General features: G+C 39.5%; 1 long non-coding RNA gene across 1 annotated transcript in view; it reads right to left on the bottom strand.

Annotated features, from left to right (window-relative positions):
* Positions 1-18,391, bottom strand: part of LOC108517155 (uncharacterized) — a 105,224-nt gene that overhangs the window by 18,748 nt on the left and 68,085 nt on the right. The gene's annotated exons all lie outside the window — the stretch shown is intronic.

Here is an 18,391-nt window from a genome sequence, read left to right as displayed (position 1 = left end):
GATATATCCATTGTATTTAACAAATACATAGAAGTCCCAGTTAAAGCAAGAGAGATAACATTTTGGAACTAGGTTTAGAGTTATTTACATATTTTCAAATCCCCCCACTCACTGAGGCAACAATGGGCATAAGTGGAAGGGAGGGGTACTCCCAATCTAGAAGACATTTCTACCCTCAGCTGGAATTAGATTTCTGTCTGAATCCACAGCAGGAAAATAACTTTGTTGAGAAAGACAGAATAATTATCTTATCTTTTTTTTTTTGAGACAAAGTTTTGCTCTGTTGCTCAGGCTTTAGTGCAGTGGCTTGATCTCGGCTTAATGCAACCTCCGCCTTCCGGGTTCAAGCGATTCTCCTGCCTCAGCCTCCTGAGTAGCTGGGACTATAGGCATTCACCACCATGCCCGACTAATTTTTGTAATTTTAGTAGAGATGAGGTTTTGCCACGTTGGTCAGGTTGGTTTCAAACTCCCGAGCTCAGGAGATCTGCCTGCCTTGGCATCCCAAAGTGCTGGGATTATAGGCAGGAGCTATCGGGCCCTGCTGATAGAAGAGTTTTCTAAACTATGTTAATAGGTTAAGGGCCAATCCTAGCGGAGTCAGTTCTTCAAGTTCTTTCTCTCTGCCATGGAAATGAGACCTCGAGATTGCCTGTCTAGGTAAGAGGAAGATATGGTGTACTGGGTAGGGAATCTTGGAGTTCACCCCTGCTCAGAGGAAGCAGCAGCTGCCCTTTGTGCTCCACATTATGTGCCCTTGGCTTGCTTATGGTGCTGTGGAGCCTAAGTAGAGGCTTCCATCCATGATGATAGTCCGTAGCAGGGCCCACCTTTCATCTCTCCATTTCTCTGCAGCCACATTGGGGAGTGGGTTGGATACCTCAACCAATGGAAAATGAGAGTCAGTGAATAAACCTCCCAGCATCCCATCCTTTGGAAGCACCATTCTGAGGTGCCTTCTACCCAACATCCCCAGAAGTTCCTCAGTAAGACTGAACCCCAATTGCCCAATGGCAACTAGTGCAACAACACACTTCGTTTTAGCTTTTCCTTCTTTCCCATTTCTTCCCTGTTCTCACTTCTGCACTTCTGTTTCCTGGAATCACCTTCCAAATAAACAACCAGCATCCCGATCCTTACCTCCGGCTCTGCTTTCAGGGAAAACCGACCAAGACAAATGGAGTGTGGGAAAAAAGAAAAGGCAGAGAGGTATAGACTCTCTTTTGCCCCAGTTTGGAAGCTCAGAAACATTGAGTAATAACTCATTTCACCCGGTATATTTGACCAACATTTTTTAATTTAAAAAATGAATAAAAAAGAATATAGCAGAGTGCATATCATGTAGAAAGGGGAAGTACTGTCTCATGAAACTTCTGTTTCAGCAATGTGTATGTGTCAGTTTGTGTGTACAGAATCACAATGTATGATGTATTTCTTCCTGTGGATTGCGGTATAAAAGCTGGAAGGCCTTTTTTGGTATCAAGAGGATACTAGGCTGGGTGTGGTGGCTCACACCTGTAATCCCAGCACTTTGAGAGGCTGAGGCGGGTGGATCACCTGAGGTCAGGAGTTCGAGACCAGCCTGGCCAACATGGTAAAACCCCATTTCTACTAAAAATACAAAAATGAGCCAGGCATGCTGGTGCATGCCTGTCATCCCAGCTACTTGGCAGGCTGAGGCAGGAGAATCACTTGAACCCAGGAGGCGGAGATTGCAATGAGCAGAGATCATGCCACTATACTCCAGCCTGGGTGACAGAGCAGACTCTGTCTCAAAAAGATAAAAAAAAAAAAAAAAGACCAGCCATGGTGGCTCATGCCTGTAATTCCAGAATGTTGGGAGGCTGAGGCGAGTAGATCACCTGAGGCAGTAGTTCGAGACCGGCCTGGCCAACATGGTGAAACCCCGTCTCTACTAAAAATACAAAACTTAGCCAGGTGTGGTGGTGGAGGTTGCAGTGAGCCGAGATCGTGACACTGCACTCCTGCCTGGGGACAGAGCGAGACTCTGTCTCAAAAAAAAAAAAAAAAAAAAAAAGAGGATACTTCATGGGTACAAGGAATCCGTGTTGTGCTCCAACAAAATCAGCTAAATATTTAAAAGACAATTTTAATGACATGGAAAACTACTTGTGAACCATTACCAAGATTGGGACTTGAAGTAATGGGTAACAATTTTAAAATATCGAATACAGTATAACTTCAACTATGTGAGAAAAAAACTGAAGTAAAAAACCAGAATCATTCACTCATTTCCAGCTTTATCCAATAGGTAAATTCCAAAAACACCATACACAATTTAAAGGTACCTAAATTAAAACAGGTGTTCTCATATGAAATCGGGTAAAAAGCAGGAGACACATTTTAAAGGTCACCATGAAGCTATTTTTTTCCTGGCTTTTCAAATTAATATGAACAATAATTAATGATTCGGCTTGGGGGAAAGGTGAGCCAAAATAATCATGTTCATTCATGAAGCAAACAAACAAAAGGAGACTGCTGATACCTAGTGAACCACAGACAACGGCGAGCCTATCAACAGCCGTGTTACTCTGTCTTTCCTAGGAGAAGAATTCTTCCTTTAGAAGGCGGCCATGTGTATTATCAGCACTAAAATCTTGGTCACCCAGAAAGTATTGTTCTGAGGGTGTTCGCACTGAGCATGCCCTGGTAAGTGCTTTGACTGACAACCTCCCGGTGGACTCCAAGGTTGAGAGGCTTCTATTACTCACAAAGCCAGAGGCCTGCCTGAGCTACTGACATTTTCCAGTCATTGCCGGATTTCACAATCTCCATAAGGAGCAGGACTCTGCAGCTCTTGTTCCATAGTGCCTGGAACTGTGTTTTCTATGCAGAAAAAACACATTCGTTGGATGAAAGAGGGAAAGTGAAGGGAGCACCTGTTCACAGATCCTAATCTTAGAAACATTCACGGCCCCAGGGAGGAAGAGGAGGCTGAGTGATGGTCCTGCTTCACGTGGCTGCAACAGCGGTATACTTTCCAGCATTGGCTGCGACCTCCCGGGCACTTCAGACATGGCAGTTTCCACAGATTCTGCTGCCATCACCAATTTAAAAGACAATTGTGTATGTCTGCTTTGAAAAAGGTGTTAATGTTTTCACTGCTTTATTGAAAAAGCATGTAAGTTAATTGTTAACATGTTGAGTGGAAGGCATATATAACAAAATATTAATCATGTTTTCTTCTAGATAATGGGGTTATAGTAGGCAGCAAAATTACTAGGAATTTTAGCTCCTGTTTTGGGCCAAGCCTTGAACCAATTTTCTGTATACTAGAACTATATTTTATTCTTGCATTAACCAATGAAACAGGTACTATTATCCTTATGTCACAGAGGGGGAACATGTTTAATATTATTAATAGTGAATAGTTATTGAGCAAAAAAGATAAGCCAAAAATAATGCTGAAAGCTTTACTTACTTCTCACAACAACCCTATGAAAAAAGTACACTTATCTTCCCATTTTACAGATAGGGAGAAGTAAGGCTTTAGAGAGGTGACTTGAGAGGAAAGAGTGAACAGAGCAGGTCTGGTGGTTTACTCCTTGCTCTCTCCAAAGGAACCATGATTGGCCCTTGGTCAACCCTAGAAATGTGGCCCTGAGAGAGTTCTTCATGTTATGATTGATAATTTTGCTATATACATCTGATCAACGGACCATGTCTTACTTGCTTGTCAAGTTGCCTTGCACTAACGTCAAGGTTGTTGATGTGCACCTGGTTTCATTGTTGGGTTCTGGATTTTGGTTGCCATGGTAGATTGTGTAGCAGGATGTTCCTATGCTAACAGCCGCTGTAGAAAGATCTTGGACCCTGAGACTCAAAGAGTCTTCCCTGGGCAGCGACATTTCACCCATGTCTCTGAATTTCCCCGCCAGAGAGATCACTCTTGTGCGGCCTTGGATGAAAAATAACTGTGGAAGCCTGTGCCTGACCTCTCCAGACTCTAAAGATGCTTTTGCTGATGCTTTTTCCTGATGCTTTTGCTCTGTATCTTTTGCTACAGAAAAGCCTAGTACAAACTGCTGCTGAATCTTGTGAATTCTTCACTGAATGAAACACTATCCAAGACCATGCAACTAGAAGGTGGTAGAAATAGAATTCAGGGGCAGGCAGCCTAGCTTCTAGCCTGTTCTCCTAATTATCTACTACCATCTAACTGGCACACAATAGATACTGTACTCAAAATTAGTGCTTGTAACATTATTATTTCTTCACTTCCTTTACTTTCTAAATCTTTGATAAGCATGCAATATTTGGTAATCAAAGGGATAAAAAATTTGAAAATATCCGTGGTTAAGAGAGAGAAACAAGAGAGGATCCAGAAAAAGAAACAGACTAAAAGAAGGTACATTGGAGTGGTACAATGTAATGAAGTGAAGGAGCAAGTTTAAAGATAAGACAGTTTTATAGGATAAAATCTTCCCAATATTTGGGTAGGCAATGATTTGTTAGATAAGACACATACAATATGAATCATAAGATGAAAAACTGGTAAACTTGACCTCATCAGCATTAAAATTTCTGCTCTGTTAAGACAGTGCTAAGAAACTAAAACGGCAACTCACATATTGAAAAGCATATGTAATAAATATATCTGATGAAAGACTGATATCCAGTGTACATAAAGAATCTTCACAACTTAATAAAATATTAGAAATGAGCAAAATATTTGAACAGATATTTTATAAAATAAGATATAGAAATAGAAAATAAACACAAAAAAGATTCTCAATATGATTAATGATTAGGAAAATATGAATTAAAACCACAATGAGCTATGACTACACACCTGTCAGATGGCTAAAATTAAAGACTGACAATGTGGAGCAACTGGAACTCTTATACATTTCTGTTAGAAATTCAATCAGCTTGGAAAAACAGTTTGCAGTTTCTTAAACATACATAAGCTGTATAGTGTAGTGCTCCCACTCCTATTTACCCAAGAGAAGTGAAAACATATGTCTGCTCAAATATTTATGTATTAATGTTCATGGTTGGGCGCAGTGACTCATGCCTGTAATTCCAGCACTTTGGGAGGTAGAGGCAGGCGGATCAAGAGTTCCAGACCAGCTTGGGCAACATAGTGAAATCCCATCTCTACAAAAATTACAAAAATTAGACAGGCATGGTGGCATGCGCTTCTAATCCCAGCTACTCGGGGGACTGAGGTGGGAGGATTGCTTGAGCCTGGGAGGTTGAGGCTGCGGTGAGGCGAGATCCCACCACTGCACTCCAGCCTGGGTGACAGAGCGAGACCCTGTCTCAACAACAATAAAGTGTTCATAGCAACTTTGTTCATGATAGCTGAAACCTGAAAACCACCCAAATATGTGTTAGCAGGTGAATGGATAAGGAAATTATAATTGATTAATTCAGTGGAACACTACTCAGCAATAAAAGAGAACAAAGTTGATATGTACAACAACATAGATGAATCTTAAGAACATTCTGCTGAGCAAAAGAAGTCAGACACAAAAGAATGCCTGTTGTATGATTTTACTTATATGCAATTCCTTCAATTGCCTTTGGCTGGAGGAGGAGAGGATTGACTGCAAAGGGCCATGAGGTGAACTTTTGGGGTCATGGAAATGTTCTATATCTTAATTGTGGTGGCAGTTACATGGGCATATACATTTGTCAAAACTTATCAAAGTATGTACTTAAAACGAATGAATTTTTTTTATGTATCATACCTTAATGTTATAGATTTAAAAATAATAATAATAAGGGGCTGGGTGGGGTGGCTTACGTCTGTAATCCCAACACTTTGGGAGGCCGAGGCAGACAGATCACCTGAGGTCAGGAGTTCAAGACTAGCCTGGCCAACATGTGAAACCCCATCTCTATTAAAAATACAAAAATTATCTGGGCATGGTGGTGCATCCCTGTAATCACAGTTACTCAGGAGACTGAGGCATGAGAATCACTTGAACTCGGGAGGCGGAGGTTGCAGTGAGCCAAGACGGAGCCACTGCACTCCAGCCTGGGTGACAGAGCCGCACTCCATCTCAAAAAAAAAAAAAAAAAAAAAAGGCAGTTTTATTGAAAGAGGAATTGTCAATTTTCTCAAATGTTGCAGAAAGGCAAGGAGAAGGTAACTGGAAAAGGGCCATTGGATCTATCAGTTGAGGGTGACTAGGAGTTTCAAGATTATAAAACTAATAGACTTGGTATTCAGAAATCAGATTGTTGGGATGTAAGAAGGAAATATTTGGCAGTTAGAACAATTTGGGCTGCTTTTGATCCATGGAACACCAGATACTGGCTCACACAGGCATATGCTAACCATATAGCAATAACTCTCAACCTGCAGAAATCCAAAACCCAGAAATCTAATGAAGCAATCAACTGTATTGCTTATTAAAGATATTTTGTAACCTCAAGTAATGTAAAGATTCCCTTCATCACTAGAAGTTTTTCTTTTTAAAGCAAACATTAATTATATTTTTTAAGCCTTCTTAAGATTCTCCTACCAATTCTCAGCAGAAGGCCTCTCTTCCTACTAACCTGGGAAGGCTCCCTCTCACATTGGCATAAGATACCTCATCTAGGTTCTTCATCATCCACAGTCCCCCTCCTCCACACCAGGAAGATGGATCCTGCTCTACTTACAGGCTCTCTCCCCTACTGCACTATGAATTCTACCAGCACCAGCGCTGAAAAGCGTATTTGTCAGTATCTACAGTTATCCACTTACCACTGACTCCTTCCCTTTCCCTTTACCAGGCACTCCAACTCCAAAGGCTGTTCTCTAACCTCTTTTCAATGCCAAAGCCGTGAAACTTCTCAAGCAAGTCAAACCCTTAGGTCACGATTTCTTGAACATATTTTCCCACAACTGGCTTCCTCCCCTGCTCCAAGAACTTCCCTCATGCCAAATCCAGTAGATTCTGTAGACACACTCTCCCTGAGCTTTCTATAACATTCGACACTGAATGTCCCTTTTTGGCTTCTGAGAAACTTTTCTTCCCGTTTCCATGTTAGAGTTCTGCCTCCCCTTTCTTTTCTTCAGTTGAATCTTCCAGCCAACCAGTTGGGATATTCCCTTAAACATTTCCTCTATCCACCCCTCTCTCAGTGCAACACTTCTCCAACGCTAAGGTGTGTATGACTTGCCTGGGAATCCTGTTAAAAAGCAGATTTGGATTCAATAGGTCTGGAGTGATGTCTGAGATCTTGCACTCCTAACAAGCTCCTGCAGGAGACCCATGCTGCCAGTCTAGGGACAAGCGAAGTAGAAAAGTCTCAGAGAACAGAGCCTATATCCAGATTCGAACACTTTCAAGTTCACCAACTCCAGAAGTGATGAGTCCAACATGAAATGCTCAGAAGTCACAGTCTAAGTCCACAGAGATGAACATTCAGTGAGGATTACCCATAACTTTATTATATAATATTTTAAGGGCAAGCAGTTTTCCTCAATATATTAGAGATTGATAGGAAATAGAAGCTCCAAACACGGCAGATAATTGGAGGGCTTGTTTTCCTTTAGAAACAGATGGAATGAAAAGGTGAAATTACATGAGGAGAATTCTGCCGAATCCTCAGGCATGTGAAGTGGGATAGTTTTTCCTAGAATATTCATGCTTACTGAGTGACAAGGAAAGATTCAGTCACTCTCAATTCCAAATAAACCAAACATATATTGCCTCACATGTGATTGTCCAATTGCATCCACCTCCTTTCTTTGTACTCTTGAGTTGGCATTTGATTTCAGATTCCTCCTCCCAGACTTATTCAGCTAAGCCAGTAATTCAACCTCCATGGGATGTCAATGATCACCTAGGAAGATAACAGCCTTGGTCCTTCCATACCATGGCTCTTTGAAAATCCATTTTTTTTTTTGTCTCCTTTCCTCCTGTTTAATAGAGAGATTTTCCCCAAAGTTGGAGAATTCCTTCAATAGCATGATTTGGGCCTGGTGATTATGAGATGTCTCAGCTGCACTTTGCTTGTTATTTAATAAAATAATAAACAAAATAATTTTAAAAGAGGTCTCTTATTGTGTTTGGTACTTCAGCAATAGATGGACACTGAATTTCAAATCTTCCATGAGTCCACTAAAATCCTGCTCCAATGAATATCAAGTGGCATTAGAACACAGAATATTTGGGAGCAATTTCTTGATAAAAGGCTTTGCCTATTGAGGATATTATTTCAGGCAACCAGAAAATAAAGACTGAATTATAAAGCAATTTGTGTCAAGATGCAAGTAATAGCTACTGGAATAGCAAATGAATGCTGTATTATCACTGCTATTGAAGTGAGTCAAAATTAATTCACAGTGAACCATTTTCCCAAAGATGGAAAGAATTTGTGGGTTTACTATCATGAACAGTCAACAATAGAAGTTAGCATTTGTCAAATACTAAATGCAAATTTCAAATAATTAAATACGGTAAGACGAAGATAGGAAAAAGAAATTTTCCTTTAGAGTTCATTGAGCAACACCTCACACCTCTTTGAGTTATCTGATGGGGAATAATGAAATGAGGACAGAGATGAAGTCAGACTTGATCTTATGGTAAAAATGGAACACTTTTCTTTGTACCAGTATTCCGAGCAATTCATCCTAAAGAGCTTGCAGGCTTTGGAGAAACACTGTTTGAAGCCCATGGTGAAAAGGAAATGTATCTCTGTTTATCACTGAATCTCTGCTTGAGTCACACAATGACAAATCTGCATTTTCATATTCAAGCATAAGAGCTGTAATGATTCAAGTGTTGTCCCATCCATGCTTCCTGTCACCACCAACTGAATCCCCAAGGGAGACAACGTGGCATAGGAGGAGGCTTGGGAAGTGAAGTAAAGTACACCAGGTTTCAAGTGTTGTCTAGGCCATTTGCTAACTATGTGATTCTAAATAATTCCCTTGGTCCCTTACAGATTCAGTTGACACAATTGTCATTAATATTACCTAATCATTAGAATGATGAGGGTTTAACAAGTTAACACACATGAAACACTTAGCCCAGTCCATAAAGAGTTGCTGTCATTACCAGCACACTTCACCACTTCATACTTACCCTGTGAAAGTCTATCATGCACTCTGTTATCTGTGGAATAAAGGCCAGTGTAGACTGATGGGCAAGAACCTCCAGATTTGTTCCCTTTCCATCCCAAACCAGTTATCGCACTCAGAATATCCTTTGGGCTTTCTTATTTATTCATTAACTCATTCAATCTTTCATTAATTTATTAAATATTTATTAACTACCAATTATGAAATAGGTATTGGAATATGTGCTGGGGTTTAAAAGGTAACTAAGACACAAAAGTGCTACCCACAAAACAGGTCTATCATGCAATGGGAAAGCCTCTATGAAAGTGCTGTGAGAACACAAAGGAAGAAGCATTTAATTCAGACTTTGTTCTTCTCTTTATTCTCAAGATCCTTCTCTATCTCTGTGATATAAATCTTATTCAACTTTCAAAACCAAACATTTCCAAGCATTGACTCCTTCAACAGGCATTTATCATGTGCTTACTGAATGCTTAGCCCATTACAAAGTGTGTTTTCGGCCGGGCGCGGTGGCTCACACCTGTAATCCCGGCACTTTGGGAGGCTAAGGCGGGTGGATCACCTGAGGTTGGGAGTACGAGACCAGCCTGACCAACATGGAGAAATCCCATCTCTACTAAAAAATACAAAATTAGCCAGGCGTGGTGGCACACACCTGTAATCCCAGCTATTCTGGAGGCTGAGGCAGGAGAATTGCTTGAACCTGGGAAGTGGAGGTTACAGCCAGCCAAGATCGTGCCAGTGAACTCCAGCCTGGGCAACAAGAGCAAAACTCCCTCTCAAAAAAAAAAAGAAAGAAAGAGAGTGTGTTTTTGCAACTCTGAATTGCTGAATTGCTGCTCATTTGTTACCTATCAGATGTTCTCTTGCATTCTCAATTATGCCATTATGTGTCTCTTTTTCCCAACTTGATTTTTAGTTCATTGAAATCAAGGATTTGGTCTTCTTGGATGAATGCCCACAACTACTAACAAAGTAGAAGCAAATAGTAGATGATCAATATACTTTTGTTTATTGCTTTTAAGTTTCAATGCCAAATTAAGTTTGAGGTTCAAACTAAATACCTCAGAATATTTATATGAACTAAATTGATTAAAAATTATGTGTAACATGGGATATTGGCAGTGAATACTTGAACAAAAAAGGAGGAATGGATTCCGGGTAGAAAAATCAACTAACTTCGCCCTCTGTGGTGGCTCACACTTGTAATCCCAGCACTTTGGGAGATTGAGGCGGGCGGATCACTTGAGGTCAGGAGTTCAAGACCAGCCTGGCTAACATGATGAAACCCTGTCTTTACTAAAAATACAAAAATTAGCTGGGTGTGATGGTGGGCACCTGTAATCCCAGCTACTCAGGAGACTGAGGCAGGAGAATCACTTGGACCTAGAAGGTGGACGTTGCCTTGAGCCGAGATTGTGCCAATGCACTCCAGCCTGGGTGACAAGATCAAGACTCTGTCTCAAAAAAAAAAAAAAAAAGGAAAACCAACAAACTCAGCCACATCTCTGCTATGGTATTTATGGTATTTTAAATACAGCAGGATTGTGTTCCAATATTTGACACTGAGAATGTTTTTTCTCAGTATTTATAAATAAGATATTGTAATTAGAATGACATTCAGATTATTAAATTTTCATCCTGAAAGGACTCATACATATTTTCCAGGACAAATGCCACTATCATTTAAATCCTTGATCAATTTTCTATATATCACAGTGAAACCATTTCAATATTTCCTTTGTACTTACATTTTTATTTTACCAAAATTATTTTCACTGGGATCAGTTCTCCTTTGACTACAATTTCCAACAAAGGTTTGATTCACCATTCAAGTTATTGTCCATAAGAAACTACTGATTATATTTTTGCCACTTTGAATTTTCTTTTGTCCCCCTCATTTTAAAAGTTCCAATTTTATCTGGGTCAAATTGGACAGAGACAGATATAAAATACAATGTAAAAGGTCTCATTTCTGGAAATTTATATTGTGCTGATAATTTCTATGAGTCTAATTTTCATGTGAATTTTTAGTTTTCAATATCACTAAAAAGATATTCTCCAACCACGCTTGTGCTTTTGCGATATATTTTATTTGTGAACAACATTTGCCATGATCAGTCGATTATTTCTCAAAAGTCTATTGTTTCGCAGTGATCTAGTCAAATTGTCCTTGGGATTAAAACAGCAGAGTCAAATGGCACTGTCAATGGAGAAGAAACATAATGTCCTTCTACTTCAGAAGTCCCACATTAGAGATGCAGTAGTTTTTCTCTTCTACTATTATAATACAAACACCCGCTGGAAGAATAAAATGTTAAAATATCAGTTGGTGAGAAGCAAGTAGTTAAGAGTATGTACTCTGCCTATATTGAAATGCCAACTCTATCACTTACTAGCTATGTGACTTTTGGTAACTTAACTTACTAATTTGTGCCTCAGTGTCCTCATTTGTAAAATAAAATTGATGTGAGGATTAAATGAGTTGTTAAATCAGTTAATAACTCAGAACAGTGCTTGGCACACACTGACTATTCAATAAAAGTTAGGTTCCATTATTACTACTTGAATAATTGTTTCAATAGCTTCCAAATATAGCATATGCTTTCATATCTTTGTTCAGCTATGCCTCAATTTCCTCTTCTGAAAAACGGGGCTATTAATAAATCTCCCTCATAGAGTTGTTATAAAATCTGAATGTGTAATACAAGTGCTTGTAACAATGCCTGGCCCAGGTTTAAGTGCTACAATGAGTGCGATGTTAGCTGCTATTATTATTTTCACCACAGAGTGAGTGAGTTTACAGTTTCCTTCTAAGGGCCTAAGAGCTAGTTTCCATAATGAATATTACAGGAACAACACAAGGACCCAGGGCTAAAGCGTGCTACTGGTGAGTATAAAACTAAGTTAAAAAGCAAAAGGAGCTTATGCAGCCATTTAAAATGATAATATGCAAAAAATATATGCTCCATGAAGATAGGAATTTTTGCCCTTTTTGTCCTCTGCTATATACCCAACACCTAGAACAGTGCCTGGGACATCTTAGGCAGTCTATAAATACTTGCAAAATGAATGAATAAATGAATGAATGAAAGAAGATGAAGACTATGTGACAATGTTGAAAGTATTATATGGTATTAAGTAAACAGAGCAACATATAAAATTATATTATCATCAATATATGCAAATAGTGAAGATGAAAAAGTAATGTATAGAATTAAGAATAGTTGTGTTATTCTGTCTGTTACATTGTTATCTTTTTATAAGGTAAAATAAAGAAGGCAAAGGTTAAAAGTTCTTAAAGAAAAACTACAGCCATGTCATAACTTGATATAACTTGGGGTACCATACTCATATCCTTTTAAAGTTGATCCTGAGAAATCTATGATTATACAGAAAAAATTGCACTTAAACCAATTAATTGGAACCCTTAAAAGTGGGATTACTTTCCAAATTTCTGTTTTCAAGAGAAAAGTAAAAACAACAGTACACAGGCATAGTATGTGATTAATGCACACAGACACACACACACACACATACACACACTCTCACACTTTCCTTCAGATTACATCTTGAACTGATTATCCATTTAACCCAATCTCCTAGACCCTCTACATCCACTGTACAGCACAATGAGTATTTATGTTCATAATGATCTTTCTGGGGCACTGCAAGGACTTTGATCATCAAAGATTCAATTATATTCAACACCCTACACTTCCTAAGGCATGAAAGAGGCTAATGCATTTTAGAAAGATTTTTCTATGGAAAGATTTGAACAAAGGGTGTTGGGTTAATTTCTAGTTAACTAGAAATTTAATTAACCAGAATGACATGTCCCCTGAACATTCCCATTAAATGAGGTTTGATTGTACTTTGATTTCTGAAATCATTGTAGAGCTTCTTCCTATTAATAGTTCCTGGTTGAAAAGATATAATTCTAGAGTAAAACTGTTTAGGGACGATTTTATTGTTCGCAGTCTTAAAGACAAAGAGACAACAGGCAGAAAAAAATCCTCTTCTTGAATGGTTCTCTATGTTTGCCTTGGACCCTTAGATATGCTGCATGAAAGAAGTAACCCAGTTATAGAGAAAACAAGAGTTTAGTTCTTCTACTTTCTATTTAAGATGATATTGATGTTATAATTCTCATTTGAGAAAGTGTATATTAGCCATTTAAAATTAATTTATTTTCATTTGTTTCCCAGATTAATGGTCCTTCTAAAATAGAAAACTGAATGAAGACTCTGTTATTTCATTTGCAAAAGCTTATTGAAGCACATATTTATGAAATTAGACATGGAGAAGTGAACCACCACCACCTGCTCAACCACAACAAGATTTTTTTTTTTATTTCTGAGATAAAAGAAGATAAATTAATATGCATGTGGAAATTCCTCCACCTTCTTCTTCAACCTTGCTGGTGTCTCTTAGGAAGGAGTCTGGGTCTTTTGTGATGATAATGGCCTAATGGGCGAAGTTAATCCTAAGGAACCAGGGGCTCCATGAGAGGAGAGGCCTTGTGGACTAGATTTTATGCCTTTTGAATATTAATTTTAGTTTATCAAACCTTATGTACAATGAGATTGAAAAGACAATTATTTCTAAAGAGCATATAAGAAACCTGCAGTCCCTCTGACTGCCCCTTTCCCCATCCATCCAACAGTAGGCTTCCTCACAGAGTGTCCGGCTCTGAAAAGGCAAACCCCAATGCACAAGAGCTTATCAAGTCTGCACTTGCATCATGTTTTCTGGAATACTATTGGCCAAATCAAGTCACATGACCCAGCCCACAGTCAATGTGGGAGGGGACTATATAGGGCAGGAATGCTGAGAAGGGTGGCTCATTGGAGACTGTTAGCAAAATAATCTCCAACACATGTTGAAACCTCATCTCTATATCTTTTTTTCTTTTATCTTTTTTCTTTCTTTCTTCCTTTTTTTTTTTTTTTTGAGGCAGAGTCTTGTCCTGTCTCCCAGGCTGGAGTGCAGTGGCACCATCTCAGTTCACTGCAACCCCCGCCTCCCAGGTTCAAGTGTTTCTCCTGCCTCAGCCTCCCGAGTAGCAGCTGAGATTACAGGCATCCACCGCCACAGCCTGCTAATTTTTGTACTTTTAGTAGAGACGGGGTTTCGCCATATTGGTCAGGCCAGTCTTGAACTCCTGTCCTCACATGATCCACCCACCTCGGCCTCCCAAAGTGCTGGGATTACAAGCGTAAGCCACCGCGCCTGCCCCATCACTATATCTTTTTGGTAATAATTTCCGTCCTCCTAACTCAAAGATGAAATTCTACAGAGCTGTGTATTTTTATGGTCCCATTTCATCTTAACTGAAGTCTTCTGAGGAATTCCGAGAGGTTCTCCATTCATAATGCACAGCAAAATTTCTTAGTGTCCACTTTCCTCGTCCTTCCCTCTGCATCTGAGCAGCAGTCTTCCTGTATTTGCTTTCTATTGTTGCCATAACAAAGTACCACACATTTGGCATCTTTTAAAAGACCACCATTGATTATCTATAGGTCAGAAGTCCAGTGGGTTCAGCTGAGCACTCCACTGGGTATCAGGTTAAAATTAGGGTGTCAGCTAACCTGGATTTTTTAATCTGGAAGCTCTTGGGGGAGAATCAGCTTCAAGGCTCATTCAGGTCCTTGGCAGAATTCAGTTTCAGAGCTGGAAGATGGAGGTCCTTGTTTCCGTGTGGGCTGTTGACCAGAAGTTATTCTCAGCTTCTAGAGGTTGGTCATGTTCTTTGGCTCTTGGCCCCCTTTGTTCTCAAAGCCAACAATAGTGTATTAAATCCTTCTCATGTTTCACATCTCTCTGACCTCTCCTTCTACCTCATCTCTCCTGCCTTCTCCTCTGACACATCTCTCCGCCTTTGTCTTCTATGTTTAAGGGCTCAGATGATTACTTGGGCCCACTCAGAAAATCCAGGATAATCTCCCTATTAGTAACCTTAACTCCATTTGCAAAGTTCCCTTGTGGTAATGCATAGATTAGTGGTTGCGTGAATAAACAAGGGACAAGAATCGTGGGAGGACACCTTTAGAATTCTGCCTACCATATTTCCCACATCTTTCTCTTTCCTGTCTTAAACTTCCCACAAAATTGTCTCTAAAATCCAGCCCTAGGTGGTGGAATAAAAATGTGTCTTCCCTTTTTTATCTAAAATGCTCCTAAACCACAAGAAAATAAATCAAAACACAAACTCAGTTTTTTTATTAAACTAGAAAAAAATCTTTTATATCACTAGTATATAGATAGAGAAAGCACATGGAAGAATTAGTATATAGATGTAAATTATTTAGCAGAGAGGAGGAAATTCAAACTTGGTGCTGATAAGAAGCCAGATTGCCTCATAGAAGTTTAAGAAAGGCTCAGGATTCAAGGTTCTAAGGGTGAAAAACCCTGCATATTTGGTGTTTACCAATGAAAACTCTAGCTCACATCTCTTTTCTTTAACTTTTATTTATTTATGGACATTTGGAATTGACATTTAATAATTGTATATCTTTATGGGGTACACAGTGATATTTCAATACACACAATGTATAGTTATCAGACCAGAGTAATTAGCATATCCAACATGTCCATCATAAAAAATATTTATCGGCTAGAGGCAGTGGCTCACGCCTGTAATCCTAGCACACTGGAAGGCTGAGGTGGCAGGACTGTTCGAGCACAGTAGATCGAGGCTGCAGTGAACCATGACTGAGTCACTGCACCCCAGTCTGGGCAACAGAGCAAGACCCTGTCTCAAAAAAAATTATCATTTATTTGTTTCAGGGGCATTCAATATACTCCGTCTATCTATTTAACCCATGTAATATGTTATTATTAACTACAGTCATCCTACAGTGGTATAGAACACTAGAGCATATTCTTCCTATCTAATTATAATTTTTTTTTTGAGACAGGGTCTTGCTGTATTGCCCAGGCTGGAGTGCAGTGGTGTGATCTCGGCTCACTGCAACCTCCACCTCCCGGGTTCAAGCAATTCTTGTCCCTCAGCCTCCCAAGTAGCTGAGACTACAGTTGTGTGTGCCACCATACCCAGCTAATTTTTGTGTTTTTTGGTATAGACAGGGTTTCACCATGTTGGCCAGGCTCGTCTCGAACTCCTACTCTCAAGTGATCCATCCTCCCTGGCCTCCCAAGGTGTTGAAATTACAGGCGTGAGCCACTGCATCCGGCCCTCATTATAATTTTGTATCCTTTACATCTCCCCCTATTCCTCACTTCCCCTTGTTCTTCCCAGCCTCTGGTATCCTCTGTTCTACTTTTTACTCTTGTGAGATCAACTTATTTTAGCTTCCACATATGACGGAGAACATGTGGTGTTTAACTTTCTGTTCCTGGCTTATTTCACTTAACATAATGTCCTCCAGTTCCATCCGTGTTGCAGTGAGTGACAGGATTTCATTCTTTTTTAGGGCTGGATAGTATTCCATTGGGTATACATGCCCCACCTGAAAGATTCATCTGTTATTGGACACCTAGGTTGACTCCATGTTTTAGTTATTGTGAATAATGCTGCAATAAACTTGGGAGTGCAGATGTCTCTCTGCTCTAATGATTTCCTTTCCTTCGGATAAATGCCCAATAGTGAGATTGATGAATCATTTGTGGTTCTATTTGTAGTTTTTGAGGAATCACCATAGTATTCTCTACAGTTGCTGTACTAGTTTCATTCCCACCAACAGTGTAGAAGAATTCTCTTTTCTCTGTGTCCTCATCCCACCTCATCTCTTGACTCATCCATAGGAAGCCCGCTAGTAGTCATGCCTCGCTCATGCACACAAAGGCTCTAGTTAGCTTTATAATATAATACAATATAATAATATAAACAGAGTGCCAAGGATCACCAGACATTTGTAAAGACAAAGAACAAAACCAACCAACCACACACACAAAAAGAATCCAGAGGAAATAGAGACCTTGCAGGAGCGGAAGAAAACTCAGAAGAAATTACAATGAATATTCTCAGAGAGCTACAAGAAACTCTTGTGTCCATAAAATAAGAAGAATATGTTATAAAAAGTAGTCAATACTTTGGGCACAGTGGCTCACGCCTATAATCCCAGGACTTTGAGAGGCCAAGGTGGCTGGATCACCCGAAGTCAGGAGCTCAAGACCAGCCTGGCCAACATGCAACATGGTGAAACTCCATCTCTACTAAAAATACAAAATTAGCCAGGTGTGGTGGTGGGTGCTTGTAATCCCAGCTACTCGGGAGGCTGAGGCTGGAGAATCACTTGAACCCAGGAGGTGGAGTTTGCAGTGAGCCAAGATTGCACCACTGTACTCCAGTCTGGGCAACAGAGCGAGATTCTATCTCAAAAAATAAAAACAAATAAAAAATAAAACGTAGTAATCAGAAAATAAGAAAGAACCTTTTATAGGTAAAAAATATAATAATAGAAATAAAAAAGTTAATATATGGCTTGAAAGATGAAGTCTAGGGTATTTCTCTGAAAATGGCTGGAATGGTACAACAGGAAAGAGAAGACAAGATCATTCAAAGATCATTATAAAATGCCCAATATAAAATGCCCAATATCTGAATAATAGGAGTTCCAGAAAGAGGGGGAAAAAATAAGGAAAGGGGCAATATTATTGAAAGAAGAATACACATATTTTAGACTCAAGGACTAGAAGACTCCTACCCTTGTGTCCAGGGCAATTAATGAAAAAAAGACCCATACTGATGCACATTATTGTGAAATTTCAGAAAGCCAAGATAAAGAAAAGATTCAGAAAATTAGCCCACATTCAAACAATCAGGAATCAGAACATTATTGGTCCTGGCAGCAGCAGGAGTAGAAGCTCACAAAGAGTACAGCAATGCCATCAAATTACTGAGGGAAAAATAACTTTCAACCTAGAATTCTGCACCCAGACTATCAATCAACTCTAAGGACAGAATAAAGAAATTATTAGACTTGCAGATTTCAAAAACAAAAATCTCTTGTTCACCCTTTCTCAGTGTTATTGGAATGTGTCTCCACCCCATCCCCCAACCCCGCGCAGTGAGTAGAGAAGTAAACTAGGAAAGAGAGATCCAGGAAACAGGAAATGCAGCGAAGAAGAAATGAAAATTCCCAAAATGCTGGCAAGAGGGGCCCCAGGACTACAGCTGGGCAACGGATCTAAAGAGTGACCAGTCCAACCTAGAACTGAACAGAGGGCTCTTGAAAGAAATTCTTCATTAAAAACCAAAACCAAAGAAAACCAAACAGGGAAATGATAGATTTTCTGACATATTTGACTGTGTAGCAGACAGTACTAAGGGGTATTTTATGGAGCGGTTACAGTGTATAGGAAGAGATCAACTATTTTTTG

This window comes from Rhinopithecus bieti, unplaced genomic scaffold (assembly GCF_001698545.2).
Source record: "Rhinopithecus bieti isolate Rb0 unplaced genomic scaffold, ASM169854v2 scaffold_36840, whole genome shotgun sequence".
Lineage (NCBI taxonomy): Eukaryota > Metazoa > Chordata > Mammalia > Primates > Cercopithecidae > Rhinopithecus > Rhinopithecus bieti.
This window is presented reverse-complemented; position numbering and strand designations above follow the sequence as displayed.